Source organism: Rosa chinensis, chromosome 5 (genome assembly GCF_002994745.2).
Source record: "Rosa chinensis cultivar Old Blush chromosome 5, RchiOBHm-V2, whole genome shotgun sequence".
NCBI lineage: Eukaryota > Viridiplantae > Streptophyta > Magnoliopsida > Rosales > Rosaceae > Rosa > Rosa chinensis.
Genome location: NC_037092.1, coordinates 10,509,961 through 10,524,083, shown reverse-complemented (window position 1 = coordinate 10,524,083; position 14,123 = coordinate 10,509,961). Strand labels below are relative to the sequence as shown.

At 38.4% G+C, this 14,123-nt stretch overlaps 1 pseudogene; it reads left to right on the top strand.

Annotated features, from left to right (window-relative positions):
• Positions 1–1,600: 1,600 nt before the first annotated feature.
• Positions 1,601–5,128, top strand: LOC112201470 (annotated as a pseudogene).
• The last annotated feature ends 8,995 nt before the right edge of the window (positions 5,129–14,123 follow it).

Here is a 14,123-nt window from a genome sequence, read left to right as displayed (position 1 = left end):
AGTTTATTTCAATAATGGTTTGATGAATTAGAACAAGACCTTGATTTGATTATCGTTGGCTCATTAATAAATTTTGAATTTTATTCTCAAGCACTGAATTTATTCAAATTTATTTACTACACATATTTACATGGTTTGAAATTGCAATATAAAGATGTAAAGCAATACATCTAGAGAAAAAATTATTATTAGAATGAAAAGATTATCATTCTACTAAAATAGAATTACTCTAAAGAATCTTAGATATATTTAAAGTCAAAGATGCTCTGTATGCACCAAGAGCTAATCGAACCTTGTTAATGTTTCAAAGCAATTTGTGCCAACGGTTATCATGTAAAAACACACCGTGAGAATGGAACTGGATACCTTGATATTACATCTAATGACTGTGGAAGGAAACACGTCTTAGAGAAACTTATGAGTCAATTTAGAGGACTGTACCTCACTACGATTAGGATCATTGAATCCTATATTGTCACCAACAATGAAATGTGGGACACTGACTCATACAGGCTTTTGCATGACCGCCTATGGCACTGAGGTCGTGACATGATGATCCGTATTTTTCAAGAACTCACACGGACATCCCTTCTTTCGAGTGAAAAATGGGAGAAAAATCCGCCACACTGCAAGGTGTCGGTTCTAGGATTGCTCAAATGCAGTCATTGCTTTCTGAAGTACTATAAGCACTACCTCCCTCCCATTATGCCTCATTGACTATTTCAAAGGCACATCACTCGTTTTGCAAAGCCTACTCTTTAGTAAAAACAGGATCGAGACCTTCCTATGCTAAAGATACAAAACAAAACATTCCATTCTTACAAAGGATACAAAGAGATGTCTGTGGACCTATCCATATAAATGCGGACCATTCAAGTACTTTATGGTTCTGGTGGATGCTTCGACAATCTGGTCACATGTCGTTTTATTGTCCACAAGAAATGCTGCAATACTCCTAGCACATATTATACGTTTAAGGGCTCACCACCCTGATCACCCTATCAAGCCTTAGGCTTGATAATGCTGGAGAGTTTACATCAAAAGCATTTGATGATTATTGCATATCTATTTGGATCGATGTAGAGCATCCTGTACCCCATGTGCATACACAAAATGGTCTCGCAGAAGCCACCATCAAAAGGCTACAGATGGTGGCTAGGGCATCGGTTATGCGCACCAACCTGCCTATATCTGCATGGGGTTATGCAATATTGCATGCTGCTTTACTTATTCGTTTCAGGCCCACTGCTAGCCAACCATTTTCTGCGTACCAGTTGGTAACTGGTTATGAGCCTGACATTTCACACTTACGCATATCTGGTTGCGCAGTATATGTGCTTATTGCACCCCCACAGCGCACTACCACTACTAAAAAAAATTTAATTGCTTCGAAAATTTGCGACGGAAAACATTTCCGTCGCGAAAAGTCAGCTTTTGCGACGGCATGTGCTACGGCTATTTTACCGTTGCATGTTAAAGAGTTTTTGCGACGGACATAACATTACCGTCGCATAATTATACATCAATTGCGACGGTATAGTCACGCCGTCGCTTGTATAATTAAAAAAAAAGAAACAAATACGACTATTCCTTCAGATCCAAATCAATTTCTTTCACGCGACACTTCCTCCTCTTTCTCTCTCACGCTTCACAAAACCCTGACCTAGTGATCCTCGGCCGCCATTGAAGAGAGAGATTTGGTGACAAGCGGAGGAGATCGAGCTTCATTGACGACGTGGCCGAGGAGGAGGAGGAGGACGATGAATACGACCCCTATCGTGGTGGCGGCGGTGGGAGTGTAAGCGGAGCAAAAAGAGGCTCTCCGATATGGGTTTTCTTGATCTCGAAGAGGTGGTCGATTCAGATAAGGAGGAAGAGGAGGATGAGGGTTGAAGCTTATTCAGTTGAAGCTTGCTGGTGACTGGACCTCCGTTTAGTTTGCAACCACTCTCTCTCTCTATCTTCTCTCTCTATAAACTTCCAATTTTTGACAAGATTTATATATGATTCTAAATCTGATGCAGGGTGTTGGTAAAACCACTCTAATAGTGAAAGTCTTTGAAACCCTGAAATCCTCAAACCCTAACTTAAAGATTCAGGGTTTCTACACCAGTAATCCCCTCTCACTCTCAATCTCAATTTCTTAAACTGTTTTCATATACATACAACTCTAGATTCGATGTTTACAATGTTAATTTGTCTTTTATCAATTTCAATTGTATAGATGAGGTTAGATAAGGAGGTGAGAGAGTTGGGTTCCAGGTGGTCACATTAGACGGCCGTACCGCTCCGCTTGCCTCATCCATCATTTCCAGGTCTTCTCAATCTTCGTAATTGTTCATTGTCCAGATCAATCATTAATTCATTTAGTTCCAGTTAAGGCTCAACGCATCAATATTGCTATATATTTCAGCCCTGAATCTTTGAGATGGCCCACTGTGGGGGGAAGTACAAAGTAGATGTTGCGTCGTTTGAGTCCTTGGCAGTTCCTGAATTGCAGGTGGGATATTGTTTTGCACTGCTAATTGTTAAACATGTAGTTAAAAGTGATCTTATTTATGGATTAGACGGCCGAGTGCATCATGTCTATTTCATGAGTTTTTGAATTGAAGAATTCTATTCTTATCAGGTAAGAGAAGATACTGACCTATTTGTCATTGATGAAGTCGGTAAGATGGAGTTGTTCGGTTCATCTTTCTTCCCTGCTGTCTTAAGAGTGCTGGAATCCAATGTTCCAGTCTTGGCGTCAGTTCCAATTCCAAAAGTTGGCCGCGATATACCAGCAGCTACATAACCCTCACACATGCCATTGTTTCTTTATCTAATCTTTTGATTTACTTTGGCTTGCTATGCAATTCAATAAAATAGCACACGATAGTATGGTTATTCGTATTTACTACTATATGATCTAAATCCAGCTGATTTTGTGTAATGTGTTATTGGTTTTTCATAAATTGCATGCTGTATATATAGTTTACGTTTTAGGTTCCGTAACTGTGGTCTTTTAAGGAAATCTTGCAGCTGACTTTGTTATCCTTCACACTAAACCTCTTAAGATCAGCTTGAGGTTGTCATGTTACCATCCTGCATGCCTTTTGTTTTGGTTATGGCTTACAGTTGAGGACATATAATTCTTCCATGTTAGTTATGCTCGATTGTCTTTAACTTTCTGGTTTATATTGACGTTATTCTGTATATATTCTGTCAGGGTTTATAATCTATATTTGAATCTCAAGGAATAGCTGAGAATTAATGACAGGAACTTGGTTAACTTGGTAAGTTTTTGTTGGATAAACCCCTCATTACTGTGGTTCTTCTAGTTACTAAACAGAGTAATGTTTTACTGTATTACCCTAAATGACATAGAAAGGCAAAGCACTTCTAAAGTCTTACTGTGGTGAATATCTCTCTAGCATTTTGTTTTCTCCCCATTTTGCCTTTATTCAATTTATGCAAGGCAATGACACTGTTAAAAAGTAGAAACTTTCCAATTAGAGTACCCACAATTCACCACTATTGTAGCAACGCCCAATTCCGAATATAGTTTGTTGTGTGCACTTCTGACACCAAATGATAAGTTTAACTCTCCAAAGATGTTTTGTATAACTTCCTTTCTATCTCCAATTTCCTTTGTTAAAGTGCAGACTTTACCTTTTTATTTTTGCTCCTTCATGTGCCTTTGAAAAACCTTTTTGGCAATTTTGCAAGTTATTACTGCCTCTAGTAATTCTCTTATTCCTTTCTAAGCCACATTCCCCTTTTTGTGTATGGGACAGTTTTGGAAAACTTTATGGTGTCTTTGTTTAGTAACTGAAGACTCATAGGCGGCTTAATTAGTATGTTTAATAGTACCCCCCTGCACAGAAACACTTGCTTTGCTTTTTTAATTGCCATTTCTTTTTCTTATATTCAAGTTCGTGCTGCAAGTTAATTCCAGAAGAGAACAATGCACTCTATAATAAGGTACTAGTTTGTATCTTGATGGAGGATTAAGTTGCAGGGGAATTGAATCATCGTGATTATTTTAGACAAAACATGATGCCTCAGGAAGGTTAGGCAGAAAATGATGCCAGAGTATACACCATGGCAAGCCTGCTGATTTGTAAAGGCTGTCTTCCTCTTTGTCTCTGGTCTTTTGACAGTGACCTGGAGCTTGAAAATTTAAGTAGAAATAGCTTTCTGCTTGTCTTTTTAGTCCTTAACATGTTTTATATATGTGGAGTTGCTTCAATTTTTCTATTCGACTTTTATTGCCTGTCATTTTGTTCCTTTTGATTATTTGAAGGCCCCAATTTTGGCTTCCCATTTGGATACTTTTGAGGTGAGTTAGGTATATGCCTGCTTTAACTTGCCAGCAAGACTGGTTTTCTTAAGAATCAAGTAATTTGGTTCCATATGGATTGCTTGAATTGACCTCCTGGGATGTTGCAGAAATAGTATCTTCAAAAGATGAATGCAGATTCTGGTTCATTGCCATCCAAAGACAAGTATAAGAATAAGGTGCATGTTTTTTATTGTTGTTATTTCTATCTCTGCTATGCTTTTAGTCTCCATGTATGAGTATCTTTTGATCTTTTGCATGCGTGCATCCTTTTGTGTTCATAAAACTGCTGATTTATTAGCGTTGTGGTCTATATCTTTGATCATGCAGAAATGTTGTTCAAGAAACTTTGCTTTAAGAATCATGCTCTTTCTCATTTCCATTTCACTCTAAAACCTGTATGCTTCTCAATCATAAGTTTTATCTATGGTTACAAAAGTTAATTTATCTCTTTGATATTTACTTGCTATTTGCTATCTGTGGGATAAATTATTAAGGATATGTCTCTATTTTGCTTGTGGGGCTCTTCAAAAGCACAAGTCATGGATCAATAAATGAAGAAGAAGCTGATAGGATTGTATAACTTCCTGGGCAACCCAAGGTCTCCTTCCAATAGTTTTTGGGTTTCGGGTGAAGAATGTTACAAGCAAGGAGGATGTTAGTCATAAATATGGTTCAGAAGTTTTGGTCACTAGCTTCGTGTGTAACTCTTAATTTCAACAAGAAGCTAGTAGTTTTAGGTATTTTGATGCTTGTAATTTTGCAAAACCTTTGGTTGGTCTTACAATTGTGATTGTTGATTTGTAATTGAAATGAGTTCATATGATATTTTAACATTTTTCAATTTATAATTTTTGCAGTACAGTACTAGTTTTGGTGTGAAATTCACACAAAATTTTTCTTTTAAAAATGAAATATCTTTTTGCGACGGCAAAGTACCCGTCGCAACTAAATTAGCCTTTGCGACGGCAATAGTTTCCGTCGCAAATACTTTTTGCAACGGAAATTTACCGTCACAATTGGATCTTGTGACGCCATCTATTGCAACGCTGGAATTTCCGTCGCAAAAGCTTAATTTGCCGTCGCAAATAGTATTTGCTACGGCAAAATCACTATTTGCCGTCGCAAACTGCCGTCGTAATTGAAGTTTTTTTTAGTAGTGTACACTGGGTCCTTAGAGACGATTAAGTATTTATGTTGGATACGAATCCCCAACAATTATCCGCTATTTGGAACCCTTGACAGGCGATCTCTCTACCGCTAGATTTGAGGATTGTCACTTTGATGAGACAGTCTTCCCGTCGTTAGGGGGAGATAGGAAAAAAGATTTTTCAAGGGAACGATAGGAATTGTCGTGGTTTGTCCCCACTCTGTCTCATTTTGATCCCCGCACTTCACAAAGTGAAAGTGAAGTGAAAAAAATAATCGATCTTCAGAACGTAGTAGATTCGATGCCTGATACGTTTACTGATATCGCAAAAGTGACGAGATCACATATACCAGCTGCAAATGTGCCTGCAAGGTTAGAAGTCCCCAACAAGGGGCACGGTGCCGCAGATAGAGGCACTGCAACCGCACTTAGTGGAGGTGTGGTTGAGGCCGTGGCTCCCCAAGGAAGTGGGGGAGGTCACTTGGTTCGATTGACACTCACCCAAGGAAGAAGAGGGTGAGTAAGGCACAAACCAATCATCAATGTATAGAATCCCTCTCATGAGATTATCTCTGATTATAGTTATGTCCATGAATCAATACTGGAGGACGCTCCGATGTTTGAAATGATTCTAGAGAACAAAGAAATCTCAAAGGATTACGAGAGTGCGTATGAGTTGATAGAAAGATCTTCCATACATATTGATGATAGAGAAAAATTCAGTCACCGTCCCCAAACTATGCTGCCAAGGCCAATTTGATACCCGAACTCTCAAAAATATCAATGTGATACCCAAACACGTATTTTGACATCAGCGTGATACTTCCGTCAAAAAATCCTAACGGGGCCGTTTGTTTGCTGACGTGGCAAGCGCGTGGGCCCCTAAAAAATGTAAAATGACCAATTTACCCTTTTTTAATTCATTTTTTTCCTTTTCATTTCTCTTTCTTCTTTCTCTTCTCCTTCTTCTTCTTCTTCTTCTTTTCATTTCTTTTTGTTCTTTCTCTTCTTCTTCTTCTGGGATTTTCCTCTAGCCAAACAGCCGCAACTTCCGCCGCAAGCTCCACCACCACATTTCCTTACTTACCTGACATCGTCATCAACCACCAGCCACCCACCCCAATTTAATGATTTTAATCATCAATAGTACAATACAAGCCAATACAATTCGATAGCTCGATCAATCTAATCACGGTGAAATTGCCAAGCAACGGCAGCGCCCAACCAACGAATCGGTCAACCAAGCTCCCAAGCATAACATGTTTCTGTCTTCAACACAGTAACTCACCAAGAGTTTCAGAGAGAGACTTTAACATTGAAGAATTAGAAATCGAACCAGAAAATAACCAAGAGTTTCTGCTTTGCTGCTTGAGGAAGAGAGCAACCAAGAGTTTGAGGTTCTTCGATTGAAAACCCAGAAAGTAATGGAGATGTTCATGACAGAGATTGATTGAAAACCCAGAAAGTAAAAGCCCAGACAGATCGATTAGAACATTGCTTCATCGTCTCCGATCTTGTCTCCACCACCTTCTCCGAGCCTCCCGGCGGCTGGTCCTCCCTCCACAAGCTCGCCGTTCTGCTTCTCTTCAATGTGAACACACCCAATCACAATCACAAACCCAGTAACCATAACATCAACCATCCTCAATACCACACACCCAGAATTTACCACCAAAAAAAAAATCTAATCTTTACCCAAGCCGTCGATGAACGCACGACCACCGCCACCATCAAGGCCGCTCGACCACTTCCGCCACTGCGACTCCGACGCCACCTCCGCCAGCAGCCGCCCATAACCCTCGACGTCATCGTTTAATCTGAGGAGCGACACTCCCCTCTGCCCCTGGTTCATAACTCGCCGTTGGGGAGCAGCTACAAGTGGGAAAACAACGGCGTCGTTTTGGATCTATCCTTGTCGTCTTCGAAATCGACGGCTGCGGCGGCATCGTCGTCGTCGATGTTAGTGTCCGGATCGGCTGGTCGTAGAGGAGTACCAATAGGTACTATGGATATGGAGGCTTGGTGGATAGTGAAGAAATCAAGGATGAAGTTGGTGAGAGAGAGGAGACGGGGGTTGAGAGAAGGAGAAAGAGTGAGATACTGATCCAGAGGAGACTGGGGTTGAGAGAAGGAGAGAGAGCGAGAGACTGATCCAGAAAGCCGAAAATCAGAACTGAGTTGGGGCGATGGAGCTCTGTGCTTCGTTCTTTTTTTTTTAATCAGTTAGGAGTAAAAGACTATTCCTGCCCTTGATAAAAATATCATATAGGACCCACGCGCTTGCCACGTTAGCAAACAAACGGCCCCGTTAGGATTTTTTGACGGAAGTATCACGTTGATGTCAAAATACGTGTTTGGGTATCACATTGATACTTTTGAGAGTTCGAGTATCAAATTGGCCTTGACAGCATAGTTTGGGGACGGTGACTGAATTTTTCTCTTGATGATATATACTGTTGCTCAAGGAATCATAGAGCACGATGATATCGAACCACGCTCTGTTGAAAAATGTCAACAAAGAGCAGATTGGCCTAAATGGAATGAATCAATCCAGGTAGAATTAGATTCTCTGACAAAGAGACAGGTATTTGGTTCGGTAGTGCTAACCCCACCAAGTGTAAAGCCTGCAGGACATAAATGGACCTTTGTCAGAAAGCGATGAGAAGAATGAAGTCCTAAGGTACAAGGCTCGCCTTGTGGAGCAAGGTTTCTCACAACGCCCTGGAATTGACTACGAGGAGACATTCTCTCCCAAAATGGACGTTATAACGTTCCGCTACTTAGTTAGCTTAGTAGTTTCCAAAGGACTGGAAATGCAGCTCATAGATGTGGTTACTGCATATCTCCATGGGGATGTAGATTCAGAGATATATAAGAAAGTGCCTGATGGCCTTACATTACCCAAGCCAAGTGACTCTAAATCACAGAGTGCGTTTGCAACTAGGTTGAAACACTCACTTTACTTATTAAAACAATCCAGGCGGATGTGGTATACCCGTCTAAGTGACTACTTGATTGGGAAGGGATATAAGAACGATGAATTATGCCCCTGCGTATTCATAAAGAAAACAAGTTCCGGATTTGCAATTGTAGCAGTATATATCGATGTTATGAACATAACAGGTACTCTTGATGAAATAAGAGAAACCGTGAGCTACTTGAAATCCGAATTTGAGATGAAGGATCTTGGGAAAACTCGATTCTATCTAGGCCTTGAACTAGAACACCAAGTTTGTGGAATATTAATCCACCAGTCTGCATATGTCCAAAAGTCAGGCGATATAACATGGACAAAGCACATCCTGCTAGCACTCCGATGATCGGTCGAAGTTTAGATGCAAGGAAAGATCCATTTCATCCAAAGGAAGATGACAAACAAGTGTTGGGAGCTGAAATTCCCTATCTAAGTGCAATAGGCGCATTATTGTACTTAGCCCAATTTACTCGACCAGACATTGCATTCTCAGTGAACTTGTTAGCTAGATTTAGCTCAGCGCCAACGCAGCGTCACTGGAATGGTATCAAGAACATCTTCGATACCTAAAAGAAACCATTGACTTGAGACTGTTCTTTCCCTACAGAGAGACAAGAGGGACCACAGATGGAACTGCAATCCCTGAAGAAAATATTGATGGCGAAAGTGCCACTCACTACACCGAAACGCCAAATGATGTTTTGGTTGGTTTTGCTGATGCTGGGTATCTCTCTGACCCACATAAAGGTCGTTCCCAAACTAGTTATGTATTTACCAATGGGAACACGGCGATATCTTGGAGATCAACCAAGCAAACCCTTGTGGCTACCTCCTCTAACCACTCAGAGATCATTGTTGTACATGAGGCGGTTCGTGAGTGTGTATGGTTAAGAACTATCATTGCACATATTCGAGGGATTAGTGGTTTGAGTTATACCACTGAAGAGCCTACTTGCATTTATGAACACAATGCAGCTTGCATCGAACAGATGAAGCTAGGTTGTATTAAGGGTGATAACACAAAACACATATCGCCAAAGTTGTTCTACAATCAGCAACAACAGACCCTCCTCAAGATTCAAGTGAATCAAGAAAGGTCTGAGGAGAATGTGGCAAATTTGTTCACCAAATCACTGCCTAAGGCCACATTTGAGAAACATGTGAAAAGCATAGGAATGCGAAGACTTTCCAAGCTCACTTGATTAATGTAATGATCAGGGGGAGGTGTAGACGTCAGGGGGAGTCTAACACACACATGTCATTCTCAAATGTAGAAGGTGCGTTGTGCTCTTTTCCTTCGACCAAGTTTTATTTTTGTCCCACATGGTTTTTATTGTTACTTGGCAAGGTTTTTAGTGAGGCAACAACTCATGCACCATTTCGTCTTTGACTTGGCACAAGGGGAGTGTTAAAGGAAAAGCACATTATGTGCCTTCGTCAAAGAAACAGACAAAGAGGGAATCAAGCAATTACAAATCACAGCTCAATCAACATTTAGTATCATCAATGTAATTGATATTTCCGTTGTAATCCTATCCCTATATAAAGGGGTTATAAATGAAATGAGTAGACCAATTCCAATCCATTTTTACTTTAACATGGACGACAATAATATGATTATTGGAAGCAATAATATGATTTTTGGGAGGCAATAATATGAGTATTGGGGGGCAATAATATGATTACTGGGGGACAATAATATGATTACTAGGTATTATTGGGGGGTAATAAAATCAGACGCCGGAATCCGGTCACTGGTCCGGTAGCCGGATTCTTGATTCCTGTCACCAATTGCCGAATTCCAGTAACCGGTTGCCGGATTCTGGTAATCGATCGCCGGATTTCGATCACCGGTCACCGGAGTCCACTGCCGGCCACTAGTCACTGGAGCACAGTAAGGTGGAGGATGACTTTTCTCTCTAAGTGAGAAAGAAGGAGAGGGCAAAAAAGTCTCAAAAATAAACAAAAAGAATAAAAAAAGAATTAATTAGGTAGTAGGAAAATAATCTCTTAGAGTGTTTTAGGTAAATGGGGTTAAAAAACTGTTAGTGGAGCAAGTGAGCAATTTTGTTGTTGAAATTGGGTAAATGATCATTTCCCCCTTTCAATAATTCAAATGTCTGTAGGGTGAACTAAGAAAATTGTAGGGTGACAATAGCTACACCCGAAAGAAAAATGCTAGAGATCCGAAAATTGTAAATTAAATTTTGGATTTCAAATGTTATATCATCATTCTTGATTTAACGATTTTAACATACCTGAGAATAATTAATTTTTCTTTAAGATAAATAATTAACATAAATTGTAATTGAAGTCAAAATTTATTTACCTCTAACCATCTCTTAATTATTTCTCATCATCGCTTAACCTTCTTTATATACCCTTCAAAGTTCATCAACCATCTTACACTTGCAATGATGAAATAAACAATATAGTTGTTCTCTTGTTGCTTTGTTTCATTTCGAATAGTTCATGACTATATCTATAGCCTAAGCTATTCACTAATGAAAAATGTGCATTCTTTCATAAGGTACCTTAAAGGTCTAAACCCATTAAACATACATAAACAGATCACTTTTTGTGGCAATTCATAAAAGAGGTGTTTAGTTTTGCTTTTTTAAGGAATTTAATTCAAACAAGATTGTATTGTAAAATTCTTTTATTAAAAGAAATTAAAAAAATATATAAATGAGAATGTAAGTAAAGATTATTTCCTTATTTCATCGGGAAAAAAAAAGATTATTTCCTTAAAATAAATTTATTGAATTTATTAGTTGGTGATTACATCAACACAAACTAATGATGTGGCCTCCGTCACATAATTTGGTGTTAGAATTTGGTACAAATTTTTGGTGTTTCTAGCACTATTTATATGAGATGTGATTTCAATTTTGAAATCCATTGTTTGCTATGGAGTGAAGCTTTGGAAACTAGCATCCATGTGCTATGCAACTGTCCTATGGTTCAAGAAGCAATTGGAGCAGCAAATATTCCAGTTGCTCGTGTTCTGCCAGGAAGTTTCAAAGAGTGGTTTTTGCATCAGAGCCACCATCTAAACAAGGAAAATTGGGAGAAGCTACTTATGCTACAGTGGGCACTATGGAAGAACAGGAACAGCAAGTTGTGAAATGATACTTCCAAAAATGCACAAGAGATTGTTGTTGCCACTTTCACTTGGTATGAACAATTCCTACAAGTGTAGAAGATACAGCCGCAAAACAATGTAGCCAAGCTGGGTAAAAATTGGAATCCACCATCAAGTCAACAGCTCAAAATCAATGTTGATGGAGCTTTCTTGCCTTCGAAAGATATTAGAGGTATTGGTGGAGTAATAAGGCGAAGTGATGGTTCTTTTGTTACTGCTTTTTCAAAGTGTGTACAACATATTTCATCTCCAAAGCAGGTAGAGCTGCTAGCAATTAGAGAGGGCATCGAGTTTCTACAGCACAGGGGCCTCCAAGACGTTTGCCTTGAAAGTGACTGCCAAGTTACCATACAAGAGATTGAAGAAGAAGATTTTGATCTCAATGAGAATGCCAATTTGTTGTTGGATATACAATAGTGCAGTAAGATGATGCACAATCTGACGTTCACATTTGCTCCTAGAACTGCCAATTTTGTGGCACATGGATTAGCAGCCATTGCCTATGAATCCAATACTACTCAAGTATTGATAGACCAAGCTCCAGAAAGCATTCTGGATGTCTTAGCTTTGATTGTAATTGCTCCATTTAATCAATAAAGTTCTTGATAATTACTCAAAAAAAAAAATTTGAAATCTTTGGTTCTATGTTAATAACTTTTTGTATAATATGTATTGGATATAAATGGAAGCGTAAATATTGAAAAACTAATTTTGGGTAGGGAGATATGATTCATGAATGACAGATAACATGGGAGATGTGCAGGCCAAAGGCATATAAAAAGCTCCTAAAGAGATATATGGAGGAGAATCTTAAAGTTACTCAGATAAAACTTCTACAATATACTCCTCGACTCACCTTACTCAACTAGACTAGCATACTTATATAGGCCTACACTAGACAAATCTGTAAGTATGATAATTACAACGGACATACAATTGGACTGTTACAATAATCTTATTTCCTAACTCCCATAACCTATGAAGCCACTAACTTTCACCATTATTAATTCTCATAATAATTTTCACAGTTATTTTCACCATAACTCTCAACATAATTCTAAATTAATTTTATTTCCAACATTCTCCCTTAATTTAGAATTACTCTAAGTTCTTCAAAGTTCATCATGATTCTTGCTCCATTACCTCTTCTTCTTCACCTTACTTATTTTCCTCTTTGATATTGCCTCACCATGCATGGTTTTCAGTCCATTGCCTACCTACTTCTTCCTTCAATGCAAGCACCTTAATTTGCTTGGCTTTAGTAACACTTTTCTAGTCACTTCGGGTCTTGGGAGCTTTTCCTCCCTCACTACTTAGAGAACTTTCTTCTATCTATCCGTGTGAGATCATTCATACCACACATATATTATGGGGTTTTCATGCCTCTCAAACTTTTGACCCATTTTGTGAGTCGTCTCTCATTTTTAGGTTGAGTCTTCAAAGAGTCTGTCAACTTCTTTGCACCATTGTGCCTTTAGGGAGCCTTGTCAACTTGACACCATTGTGCCATCTTCATCTTCATCTTGGGACTTCAGCCACTTTCAAGGAGCATTTTCTTCTTGGCACCTTTATGTCTCTTTTTCTTAGCTCAATCGTGACATGCTTCATTCAGGGACGTATACTATTCAATCAATTTTCAAGAGTGCAAATTTAATTTTTGTTATGTTTTACAAGTTCTCTTTACTGGGATGGGAAGATTATACTCTCTCTTAGATTTTGTTATTTTTTTGGTCATGACTCTCCCTCTCCCTCTTTTTTTATTATTATTTATTTATTTATTTATTTTTACAAGTTCTCTTTACAAGAATTCCAATTATAACAAATGCATTATATGATATCTGTTTTCCGGGATGAGGCATAAATGGGAAGCTCTAGCATGCATGTTGTTACAATTCTCCCATCATAAGGAGGCTGATGCATAATTGAAATGACATGAAGGACATGATTTTGGTACTGCATGAAATCTAAGATCTAGGACCTTTGGTTTTTTTTTTTTTTGCCATTTCTTTTTTTGTTTAGGAGTTGAGGTTGAATCCATTTCGAGTTGTTAAACGACTAGTTAATTTTTATGCACAATTTGGAGAATTTGATTTTAAGAATTGTGGTTGAGATTGATCAATGAAGGTTTATACAAATTGGAAAGAAAGATGATCAGGTTGAGAGAAGTATGTTTGAACAGTTTGTTATAATTCATTTTTCAACCAAATCTCATATATGATTATTATTAGTAACAAAGTAAGAAAAGAAAAAGATTTAGAAAATCACAAAGCAAATGTGTTATATACAATGTCAATTTGAACTATGTGGTGAAGATTATGAAAAACAAAAAGACATTGCACCCAATGAAACTGGTTACAATGATAAATAAATAGCCTCTTATTAATAGGTTCACATTTTTTTTATTATCAATTATTAATAAGTTAACATAGCGCGTGCAGAAAATGCTAGTATACATGAAACACAACAGAAAACAAATCCAAGTTGAAATCCTAAACATCAGAAGAAAAGAAAAGAGAAAAAATAACCAACAATC